Raw genomic sequence first — 10685 nt, 5'->3', positions numbered from 1 at the left:
CTTTCGTTCTAGGGACTAGGTACCAGACTTTGTTACTCTCAAACTGGTTTAGCTCTTCCTGCATTCCCAAGATCCAATCCGGATCTGACAATGCTTCATCTATTCTTTTTGGCTCAATCTGGGATATAAAAGCGGAATTAAAATATTCCTCCAGAAGTTGACGCCTAGTTCGAACAAGTTCTGAAGGGTCACCTATAATTTGCTCAGGAGGATGTTTAGTATTTCTTTTGAAATTCGGTTTAGGGATGTCTACCAAATTACCGTTTACTTGATCAAGGCTAGACATATCGGTAGGCTGAGCAAGATTGTCAGACCGACCGACTTCCTCGGATTGGACCGAAGTGTTAGCTTCCTGTGGTGTGACAGCTTCATCCGGCTGGGTTTCAATATTACCCATTTGGTCATGGACAAACCGCCTGAAGACCGGTGTCTCATCTTCACTATCAGAATTGATATTATTGTTTTCCAATCTGTTGTGTAGATCAAAGCATGATGCAGTATTACTTTCAACCGATTCATCGAAAACAACATGCAGTGTTTCCTCCATGGTTAAAGTTCTATTGTTGTACACTCTATATGCTTTACTCACTGTTGAGTAACCTAACATGATCCCAGTATCGGTTTTTGCATCAAAAGTAAGAGAGGGGTTTTACCGTTTATATGTATATAGCATTTACAACCGAAAATCTTGAGGTATTTAAGGTTGGGAACCCTGTTAAAATAAACCTCATACGGTGTTTTGTTGTGAAACTTGTTAATCAGAGACCGGTTTTGTGTATAACATGTAGTGTTAATAGCCTCAGCCCAGAATTTCTGAGCAATACCCGAATCAGCTATCATGGACCGTGCGGCTTCCTTGAGAGTCCGGTTTCTTCTCTCGGCCAGACCATTTTGTTGAGGAGTCCTAGCACTAGACAACTCGTGTCTAATACCGGATTCATCAAGAAATGCGGTTAAAGTATTATTGGTAAATTCGGTACCTCGATCACTTCTAATACTATTAATGCGAGTTGATTTTTCATTTTGCAAACGTTTAAGCAGTGTGATCAGGTTTGATGCGGTTTCACGTTTAGATGGGAGAAATAATACCCATGTAAATCTAGAATAATCATCAATAACTACCATGGTGTAAAGCATACCTCCTAGGCTAATGACCTGAATCGGTCCAAATAAGTCCATGTGAAGGAGATCTAAGCATCGGCTAGATTGGATATTTCCTTTACTCTTAAAAGTTGACTTAGTTTGTTTACCCATTTGACATGCTGAGCAAACCTTATCCTTGTTAAATACTATGTCAGGAATACCTTCTACTAGCTTTTTACCGCGAATGTAGTTTAAGGTTTTCATGTTTAAATGGTTTAGTCTCTTATGCCACAGCCGGGTTTGATCAGTCTTAGCTATCATGCATATAGGATGTTCTACCTTAGTTTTCCAGTCTACCTTGTAAATATTACCTAACCTATTTCCGGTTAGTAGTATAATACCTTGTGAATTCTTAACTAAGCATGCATGTTTAAGAAATTCTACTGTGTATCCAGCATCACACATCTGACTAATGCTTAGCAAGTTAAAACGTAGGTTTTCTACTAAGAGTACATTATCAATAGTTAAGTTACCATGGACAATTTTACCCTTGCCCACAGTTCTACCTTTTGAGTTGTCACCGAAAGTGATTAGTGCACCAGTTTCTATTCTGATGTCGGTTAACAGGTTGTTGTTTCCGGTCATATGCCTGGAGCAACCACTATCCAGGTACCATTCAGAGTTTCCTAGCCGTTTCTTTAAATCCTGCAAAATGTACATATTTACAATTGTTTGGTACCCACATTCACTTGGGTCCACATGCGGTTAGTCCCTTGGGTATCCAAACCTTGACAAACCGAACAGCCTTCTTTGCTAATGTTTTAACCGTCCTCTTGGCACTCGGTTTTGGGTATCTCGGTTTTTCTACGAAGGTCTTAAATGAGGGTGGTCTTTGTTTTGACCTATGCGGTTGACGATTGGCTTTCCTATTTTTGAGCAGGTCGGCTTTTCTTTTCTCAGGGTCAAGCCACTTCTCAGAGTCGGTTGGACCAACATAGTTGTAGTTTAGTTTTTCTTCCGTATAGTATGTGGTCAACTCTTCTTCAGCGGTTAAGGAGCTTTTAAGGAATCTTATAAGAGGAAGGTTACTCTTTGTAAACCTTACTTTCTCTACGGGTTTTTGGTCTTTGGATCTATCCTTTTTGTATCCTAAGCCGAACATGCAAAAGGGATGTCTGTAATGACTACACATTTTCTTTACTATATCACTAGATCTCTTATATGCGGCCATCTTATACTTGAGTTGGGCATTTTCTTCTTCGGTTAGTTCTTTAGCTGGTTCACTAGACTGTTCGATCTTAAGTGGTTGTTCAGATTCTAACTCAGTTTCTATGCTAGGGATTTCATTAGGTTCTATGATCTCCGGTTCGGTTATAACGGGTACCTCTGGTTCTGTCGGAATGGGTACTATAGGGTCGGTTCTAAGGTTGAGGTGCTTAGGTAACATAGCTAGTAGGTTCTTATACTCTTCTACCATATCATTCAATGCATTGTATAACTCATCTTTAGTAAATTCTTCACAAGGAGAGTCAAATACCTGTTCCTCGTTTGCCATGAGGCATGTGAGTTCATCATCACTGTCACTGTGAGCCCATAGACTTCCTCCATCATCGGCTATCAATGCTTTCTAAACCTCACTTCCTTCACCGGTTTGTTGATAGTTGTTTCGGTTATCTTGGTTATCCGGTTTCCGGTTATCTCTCCTCGGTTTTCTGCACTCCCACTTGAAATGTCCCAAACAGTTACAGTTATAGCACCTTACATTGGATTTGTCACCATAGTTGTAGTTTGTCGGTTGGCTTCTTTTCATGAACCTCCCAAACTTCTGTGCAAGCATCGCCATGGCATCCTCAATGAACTATTCGGCGGTTCTGATCGGGGAAGGTGCAGGTGCATGTGCAACCGGTTCTGTGGATGTGATCAGTGCTCTGGTTGAGGTTGAAGCCGAAACTTCTTCTTCAGTTCTAGATCTCATTTCAAACTCATATGCCTTAAGGTCTTCGAATACATCGTGTAGCTTCATCTTGTTTAGGCAGTTGGATTCCCTCATCACCATTGTCTTTATGTCCCACGCACTTGGAAGAGATCTTAGTGCTTTCATGATAACCTCCTTGTTGTCATACATCTTGCCAAGAGTTGCTAGCTCATCTAATACACCAGTGAACCGGTCACTGTATTCTTTCATTGTTTCTCCCGGTTTCATCTTGATGCTTTCAAACTTCTGAGTAGCTACCATCACCTTGTTTTCCTTTGTTCTTTCGTTTCCCTCAAAGATCTGAATAACCGTGTCCCATGTCTCCTTTGCGGTTTTGCAGTCTCTGATCTTGCAGTATGTATTTCTGTCCACACTGTTGGAGATCCAGTTTCTGGCATGGTTATCCAGGTTATTTCTTCTCCTATCTTCAGTTGTCCATTCCTTTCTGTCCTTATCAATAATTATCGGTCCTTCGGCCAGATTGGATTCCATCTCATCATCCAAGGTGATTAAGTGTAGGTGCATGCGTCCCTTCCAGTTGGCAAAGTCATCACCTTCTAGCATAGGAGGCCTATCGAAAGACATGATTGCTTGAGTATTGAAACTAACTGCTCTGATACCAATTCTTAGGATCTAGGTCGCGGCTGGAGGACCGGGGTTGGGCCGGTTAGCGCGTCTCACTCAAAGGGTGGTGATTAATCCTGTTAGAGATTAACACTGGGGTTTCAATACTACACAAACTGTTACAAACCCTTGAACTTGGTTCAAGCGCGAAAGAGGTTTGTTTCAGGTTGAAGCAGCACACTTGTATGATAGACAGAACCGGTTTTGGATGATGAAGGTTTGAAAATTGATGGGTCGGTTTTTGTAACCTGGTGATCCGGTTTAGATAGAGTTAAGTAGATTAGAGCGGTGTCGGTAAGTTAGTACAGGTCGGTTAGAAAATGGAACCGGCAGAAAGTATGTAACAAGACAGATTTTATGGATGTTCGGAGGTAAAGCTCCCTACGTCACCCCTTCCTCTCGAAAACGCGAGAAGGATATTCACTAAGGAATATAAGTACAATCCGATCGAGACTTATTTTCTGCTCGATAACACTCTTACAATTTACACCGAAATTGTAAAATACACACTTCGACTTTAGCACTTAGGCTTTCTCTACAGATAAAACACAATCTTGCCAATTAAATGCTCACCTGTCTCGTGTTGTGTCCCAATATGTCCCGCATTTACTCTTCTTCAACTGCTCCTTTTATATGTGAAATATGCCAACGGTCATATTTCACTTCCTTGAATCTGATTGGCTGAGCAGAGGTTCAGTGATTCAGACCTGGCGGTCAACTTTGCAGACTTGACAGTCTGTTCTTCCGGTGTGTAAGACAAACCTGCTAGGTTTGTCTTTTACTCAATGAGGTAACTGTTGGTTAGACAGTTGTCTGTACTTGGAAGATCTCCTTTCTGACTTATCCCGAAGTGGAAAGATCCTGTAGGACTGTCTTCTGCAGCCTGCAGACTTTCCTCAGACTTGTATGGATATGGAAGTGTTCAGTCTGTTCCTTTGGTATCATCTTCAACAGATACCCGAAGTATCTTCTTATACTGGTCGGTCATTTGACTTGACCGAATAGCTTCCAGTGTGATTGGTTTAACCGGACAGCTTCCGGTTATTCCTTTGCCTTGTGGCTGATCGGTTGTCTGGCGTTTCCGGTTCTTAGCTCTGGCCGATCCTTTCTTTGTGCGGTCATGTTCCGAATGTCTTGGTCGGTTTAATAACTTGACCGGTTAATCTTCCTTACTGGTCCATTTGTTTATCCGGTCCGGTTCCTTGTTCCTGCATGGAAGGTTTATTTGTGTTAAGTTCTGTGAACCGGTCTAATTTTATCTAACAACTCTGTTTTCCCAACTCGTGACACGTTCATGTTGTACGTTTTGAAAAATCTTGAATTTTGAGTATAACGTTATTGTTTGCAAATTTGTGAAGAAAATGCTCAAAAAGAAGGAAAAACTACCAATTCAAATCCTGGGAGCTAGCTGAAGCTATGTTACACTTCTAAAAATCATATCTTTTGTACCAATGATCCATCTTCAGTGTATGAGATACCGTTGGAAAGCCCTTTGAATTACCTTTCCAACGGCACCAAATACTTCTCCCAGTTCTCCCTGAAGATCAGTCTAAGTCGCCCGCAGCGAAGGTGATGCGTGAACTGACACGTTTTTGTGAGGCTAGTCTCCTGACCAACACGGACTATTTCGTAAGAAAAGGAGAACATGGGGATGTAGGAAAGAGTCTTGCCTTTCCAATGGTACCAACCTCATTGTGGGGAAAGCTCTGTGCACAAAAGCCTATTAAAGTTATGTAAGTGAAAACCGCGGGATTGAAAAGATTGAAATGGAGGGGTGACTTTAAAATCTCATAACTTTGGATAGGAAGGTCCGTTTGGGTTCATTCAAAAAGGAGATTCACGTTCGTGGTGTTAAGAATTGACCATAAAATTTTCACAATTGTTTGAGCAAAAACGCGACCGGGGTGATTCGTTTAGTGTGCAGGTGCAAAGAAAGAAAAATGGAAAAGGAGAAAAACGAAAAAAAAATGGGAAAATATATATTTTTTCTTTTCTTCCAAGCGTGCCCTTCAACTTTTGGGCTAATTACAAATGAACCCCTGTAATAAAATTAAAAAGAGGGGAAGATGAGTTGGGGAGTTTTTCAGTTGGTGAGTTTTAGAGAAAGAGAGCAGTTTTTTTTTCAGTTCTGGGAGCTAGAGGAACGGTTACAAAAATCCTAGAGAGTTTTTTGGATATTGCTGCCATTGTTGAAGAAGGAGAAGGAGTAATCCGAGCTCATTGCCTTGGACGATTGGATCGACGAACGCGAAGAACGGCAGAAACTTTGGCTGAAGCTTCTTCGAATCCGGCTGACTCATTTCGTTTATTCATTTTGTTTCATCTCCCTTTGCTAATCAGGTAAACATTCAAACTGAATGATGTTCTTGAAAGGTTGATTGGAGGCATCGGTTATGAACACCGATGCCGCTTGATGATTAGAAGTGTGATTACAGTTGGTTTCATTCAAACTTAAGTATGTTTCCTTTGCTGCTGTAGTTATTTCAAATTGATTGAATGCTTGACTGATATTTGTTAGATTTTGGGCTGATAGATCTTTGATCAGGAGTAGTTTGGATAGGATTAGAAACCAGCCTCTTCATCTTCCCCGCCTCTCTCTTCTTCTTCTATCTTCTTCCGCCGGGGAGATCCGCGCTTGCCATCGTCGCCGACGGTCTCTTGCTTCGATTGATCAATCCAAATCTGTGTAACTTCTCTCCTCTTCTTTGTGATTCCAGCTGGACTTATTGGAGGCTTTGAATTGATGATTGGATGCGGAGTTGTTGATATCTCTTTCTGTTGCTGGTAAATTATAATGGTTCAGGTGAAACTTAGGGTTTCTCTTACCTCGTTAGTTGGATCCTACGGTGAAATTGATACGTGATTTAGTTGTACGTACTCGTAGTCTTCCTATTCTGTGAGTGTTATCCGCGTGATTCGTGTACAGGGAATCGTTCTGTTATCTAGTTTTAGGGTGAATCCTTTACTCGGTCTTGTTATCAAGTTGCTGATTAAGTTCATGATCTGTTCTCTGTTACAATTTGTTGTATTTCGCTATTAATCATGAAGAGATTGAGGTCGAGTGATGATCTTAATTCGTCAGAAGAAAAAACTGCTTCCAAGGATTGGCCAAGGAAGGATGATGCAAAATTGAGCCGTTCATCGTCTCACAGAAACTTATACTACAAATCTGAAAATGGGAAGGGTTTGTCGCCTTCATCTTCACGGTATGATAGGATGGATGATGACCGTGATAGCTCGCGAGTGATTAGGAAACGATCTGATTATGATTCTGAGAGTTATGATAGAAGAAAGAACTGTGATCGTTACAGAGATTCTTGTGACAGGGGGACCTTGAGTTCCCCGCGGATTGGATACGGTGGTGACCGTTTCCATCGCTCTGAGAGCTTCTCTGTGTCGAAGCGAGATATCCCTAAAGGGTTCAGATCAGAGAGAGATAGATCAAGACGTGAAGGTAGTGTTTCGTCGTGGCGAAGATTTGTTACTGAGAAAGATGGTGATGAAGGTAACAGATTGGAAGAAACAGTAAGGTTTTCTCAGAAGATAAAAGGAGTTCAAGGTCCCCTCATGGGCCAAGAGACGTCAAGTCACCAACTGTGTCCAAGGACTCAAGAGAGTGAGCAGTCAAAGAGTGTTGAATTAAAGAAGACGAAGAGCTTCTTGATGGAAGTCAAACTTCCAGATGCAAGGCCTCTTATTAACGTATGTGACCGTTTTGGTTTTGTCCCTGATCTCACACACTACCTATATTCCAACAACATGCTGCGGTACATCGAGGGTTACGTACAAAAGGTAAACCCAGGAAATGCCCCCTTAGTTGTAGGGCAGTTGTTGGATGACGAATGCCCTGAAGACTTTATTAAAGGATTGATTCTCTCTGTTAGATCTCTGCTTCCTGTTGAGCCACTGGTGGAGGAATGTGAGAAAAGGAATCGGCTTCGGTTGCTCACTCAATTCTTGGAGCATCTTGTGAGTGAGGGGAGCCAGGATGTTCATGTTCACAGTGCTCTGGGTAAAATTACAATAGACAGCAATAACAACCCAGAGCATTTCCTCACTACCAATCCATACTATGATTCACGAGTTGTGGGTAAATATTGTGAGAAGCGTGATCCTACCCTTGCTGTTGTTGCTTACCGACGAGGACAATGTGACGATGAACTGATCAATGTGACAAATAAGAACTCTTTATTCAAGCTACAAGCTAGGTATATAGTTGAGAGGATGGATTCTGATCTCTGGGATGAAGCTTTAGTCCCTGAGAATGAGTTTAGAAGCCAACTCATTGATCAAGTTGTTTCCACTGCATTGCCTGAGAGCAAGAGCCCAGAGCAAGTATCTGCTGCGGTCAAAGCTTTCATGACTGCTGATCTTCCTCATGAGTTAATTGAGCTTCTTGAAAAGATTGTTCTTCAAAACTCTGCATTTAGTGGAAACTTCAATCTGCAGAACTTGCTTATCTTGACAGCCATCAAGGCAGATCCATTTAGAGTTATGGACTATGTTAATAGACTGGAAAATTTTGATGGATCAGCTGTAGAGAGAAGTGCAGAGAAACAAGCAAAATCAGGCACAGAAAATGCTGGATGGTATGAGAAATGGTGGGAGAAATATGATGCTAAAGGCTGGACTGAGAAGGAGGCTCATAAGTATGGAAAACTTGATCAACAATCTTGGTGGAGAAGTGGGGAGAGAATTATGATGGAAGAGGATCAATCCTAAAATGGACAAACAAGTGGGCTGAGACTGAACGTGGAACTAAATGGGGAGTATTTCTGTTACATCCTCTTCCCTCAACTTCTGTTGAAATTGCAAAGAAGCCCCCGGGCCTCTTTTATTTTTAAATATGCCTAACAACTTTAATTTTGAATTAATTATTTAATTCGAAATTAAAGTAGTCCCCGAACTTTTTCCATCCTTTCAATTAGACCTCTAAACTTTTTTTTCCTTTTATTTTGATTTAAAACTTAAAAAAAAAATAATAATTAAAATAAACTTAGGTCCTGTTTGTTTCCCAATTTTAACAAACCACCTTAAAATGATGATTCTAACATTCAAATCACTTTCAAACTTTTCCAAATTTTCCCAAAAACTTCAAAATATTATTTTCTTCAAAAATAATTTTTCCCGGAATTTTTAGAGCCCGTTTGGAAAAATGTCTATCTTTGCAGTGTCATATCGGGGGTTCTATAACTCTGAAAATTCCAAACTCGATTCCTATGAGCTTTTAATAATATTTTTGACTATCATATGGAATTTTGGGAATTATTTTTGAAAATGACTCATTTTAATGTGTTGTGTTCGGAGTTCTCTTTAACTCTGAAAATTTTAAATCGGGAAACACTTGGGACCTTAAGTTAATCCACTCTCTTCTCTCCTTTGAGCAAAAGAAATAAAATTCTAGTCCTACAATCGAATTGTTATTCTCTTCAACTATCCTCATTTAATCTTTCTCGGGAATTCTGATTCTCGTTTTTCTTTGACAATGTTGCTCTATGCTTTGCAATGCTCTTTGATGTCTTTCAACGCCTTTTAACACTTTTCAATGCCTTATCCTTGTCAAATACCCCCATGAATAGGACTAGCCCTTTGCAAAATGATTAAGATATTCTCACACAAGCAAAAGAGTTCTGAACTCAGAACGAAAACGTAATAATCCTCCAAACATCATATGGCCAATTACTTAGGAGTAGAGACTGTCTGTAAAGACAGACGTATAGGACATAGCGCCGTAGGCCCTTTCTTAATACGTAACCAAACTCCGGACTCTTAAAATGAATCTCTGATTTTTCTTTTCTTTAGTTTCTTTGGGAAGTAAACTAAAGTGGCGACTCTCAAGTCAATTAGATCGATACATTTGCGAGTGCATCGATTTAAAACCTGTACGGGCCAATTCAATTCGAAAAAAGGGAGCGTATGCCAATTAAATAAAAAATGGGCACACACGCCAAAAAATCGAAGGGAACAGAAATTAACGCGTACAGAAAACCGTGACTCCGCTGCATTGGAAGATGAGAAGCGCCGCCACAGCCAAGCGAATCGCATCCCCTTTCTCTCTCTGTATGTCTGTCTCAATTCCTCTATGTGTTGTATTGTCTTCTTCTTCTGGATCTCTCTCGTCAAAACCAAAAGAGAGAGAAGGAAAGCGCGAAGGAAAGTGGAGGGAATTGAGTTTTTAGATTCTCTCTCAATCGGCAGAATCATCACAGTTTCATCAAAATGAAACTGTGATTTTGGACAGAGCTTGTTCTAATCCTATCCTCAATCCTAACTACTCCTAATCAAAGATCTATCAGCCAAAATCTAACAAATATCAGCCAAGCATTCAATCAATTGGAAATAACTACAGCAGCAAAGGAAACATACTTGAAATTTGAATGAAACAAACTGTAATCACACTTCTAATCATCAAGCGGCATCGGTGTTCATAACCGATGCCTCCAATCAACCTTTCAAGAACATCATTCAGTTTGAATGTTTACCTGATTAGCAAAGGGAGATGAAACAAAATGAAGAAACGAAATGAGTCAGCCGGATTCGAAGAAGCTTCAGCCAAAGTTTCTGCCGTTCTTCGCGTTCGTCGATCCAATCGTCCAAGGCAATGAGCTCGGATTACTCCTTCTCTTTCTTCAACAATGGCAGCAATATCCAAAAAACTATCTAGGATTTTTGTAACCACTCCTCTAGCTCCCAGAACTGAAAAAAAACTGCTCTCTTTCTCTAAAATTCACCAACTGAAAAACTCCCCAACTCATCTTCCCCTCTTTTTAATTTTATTACAGGGGTTCATTCGTAATTAGCCCAAAAGTTGAAGGGAACGCTTGGAAGAAAAGAAAAAATATATATTTTCCCCCTTTTTTTTCGTTTTTCTCCTTTTCCATTTTTCTTTCTTTGCACCTTCACACTAAACGAATCACCCCGGTCGCGTTTTTGCTCAAAAAATTGTGAAAATTTTATGGTCAATTCTTAACACCACGAACGTGAATCTCCTTTTTGAATGAAC

This window comes from Impatiens glandulifera, chromosome 6, assembly GCF_907164915.1.
Source record: "Impatiens glandulifera chromosome 6, dImpGla2.1, whole genome shotgun sequence".
NCBI lineage: Eukaryota > Viridiplantae > Streptophyta > Magnoliopsida > Ericales > Balsaminaceae > Impatiens > Impatiens glandulifera.
The sequence above is the reverse complement of the archived record's forward strand: the minus strand, read 5'-3'. Positions refer to the sequence as shown.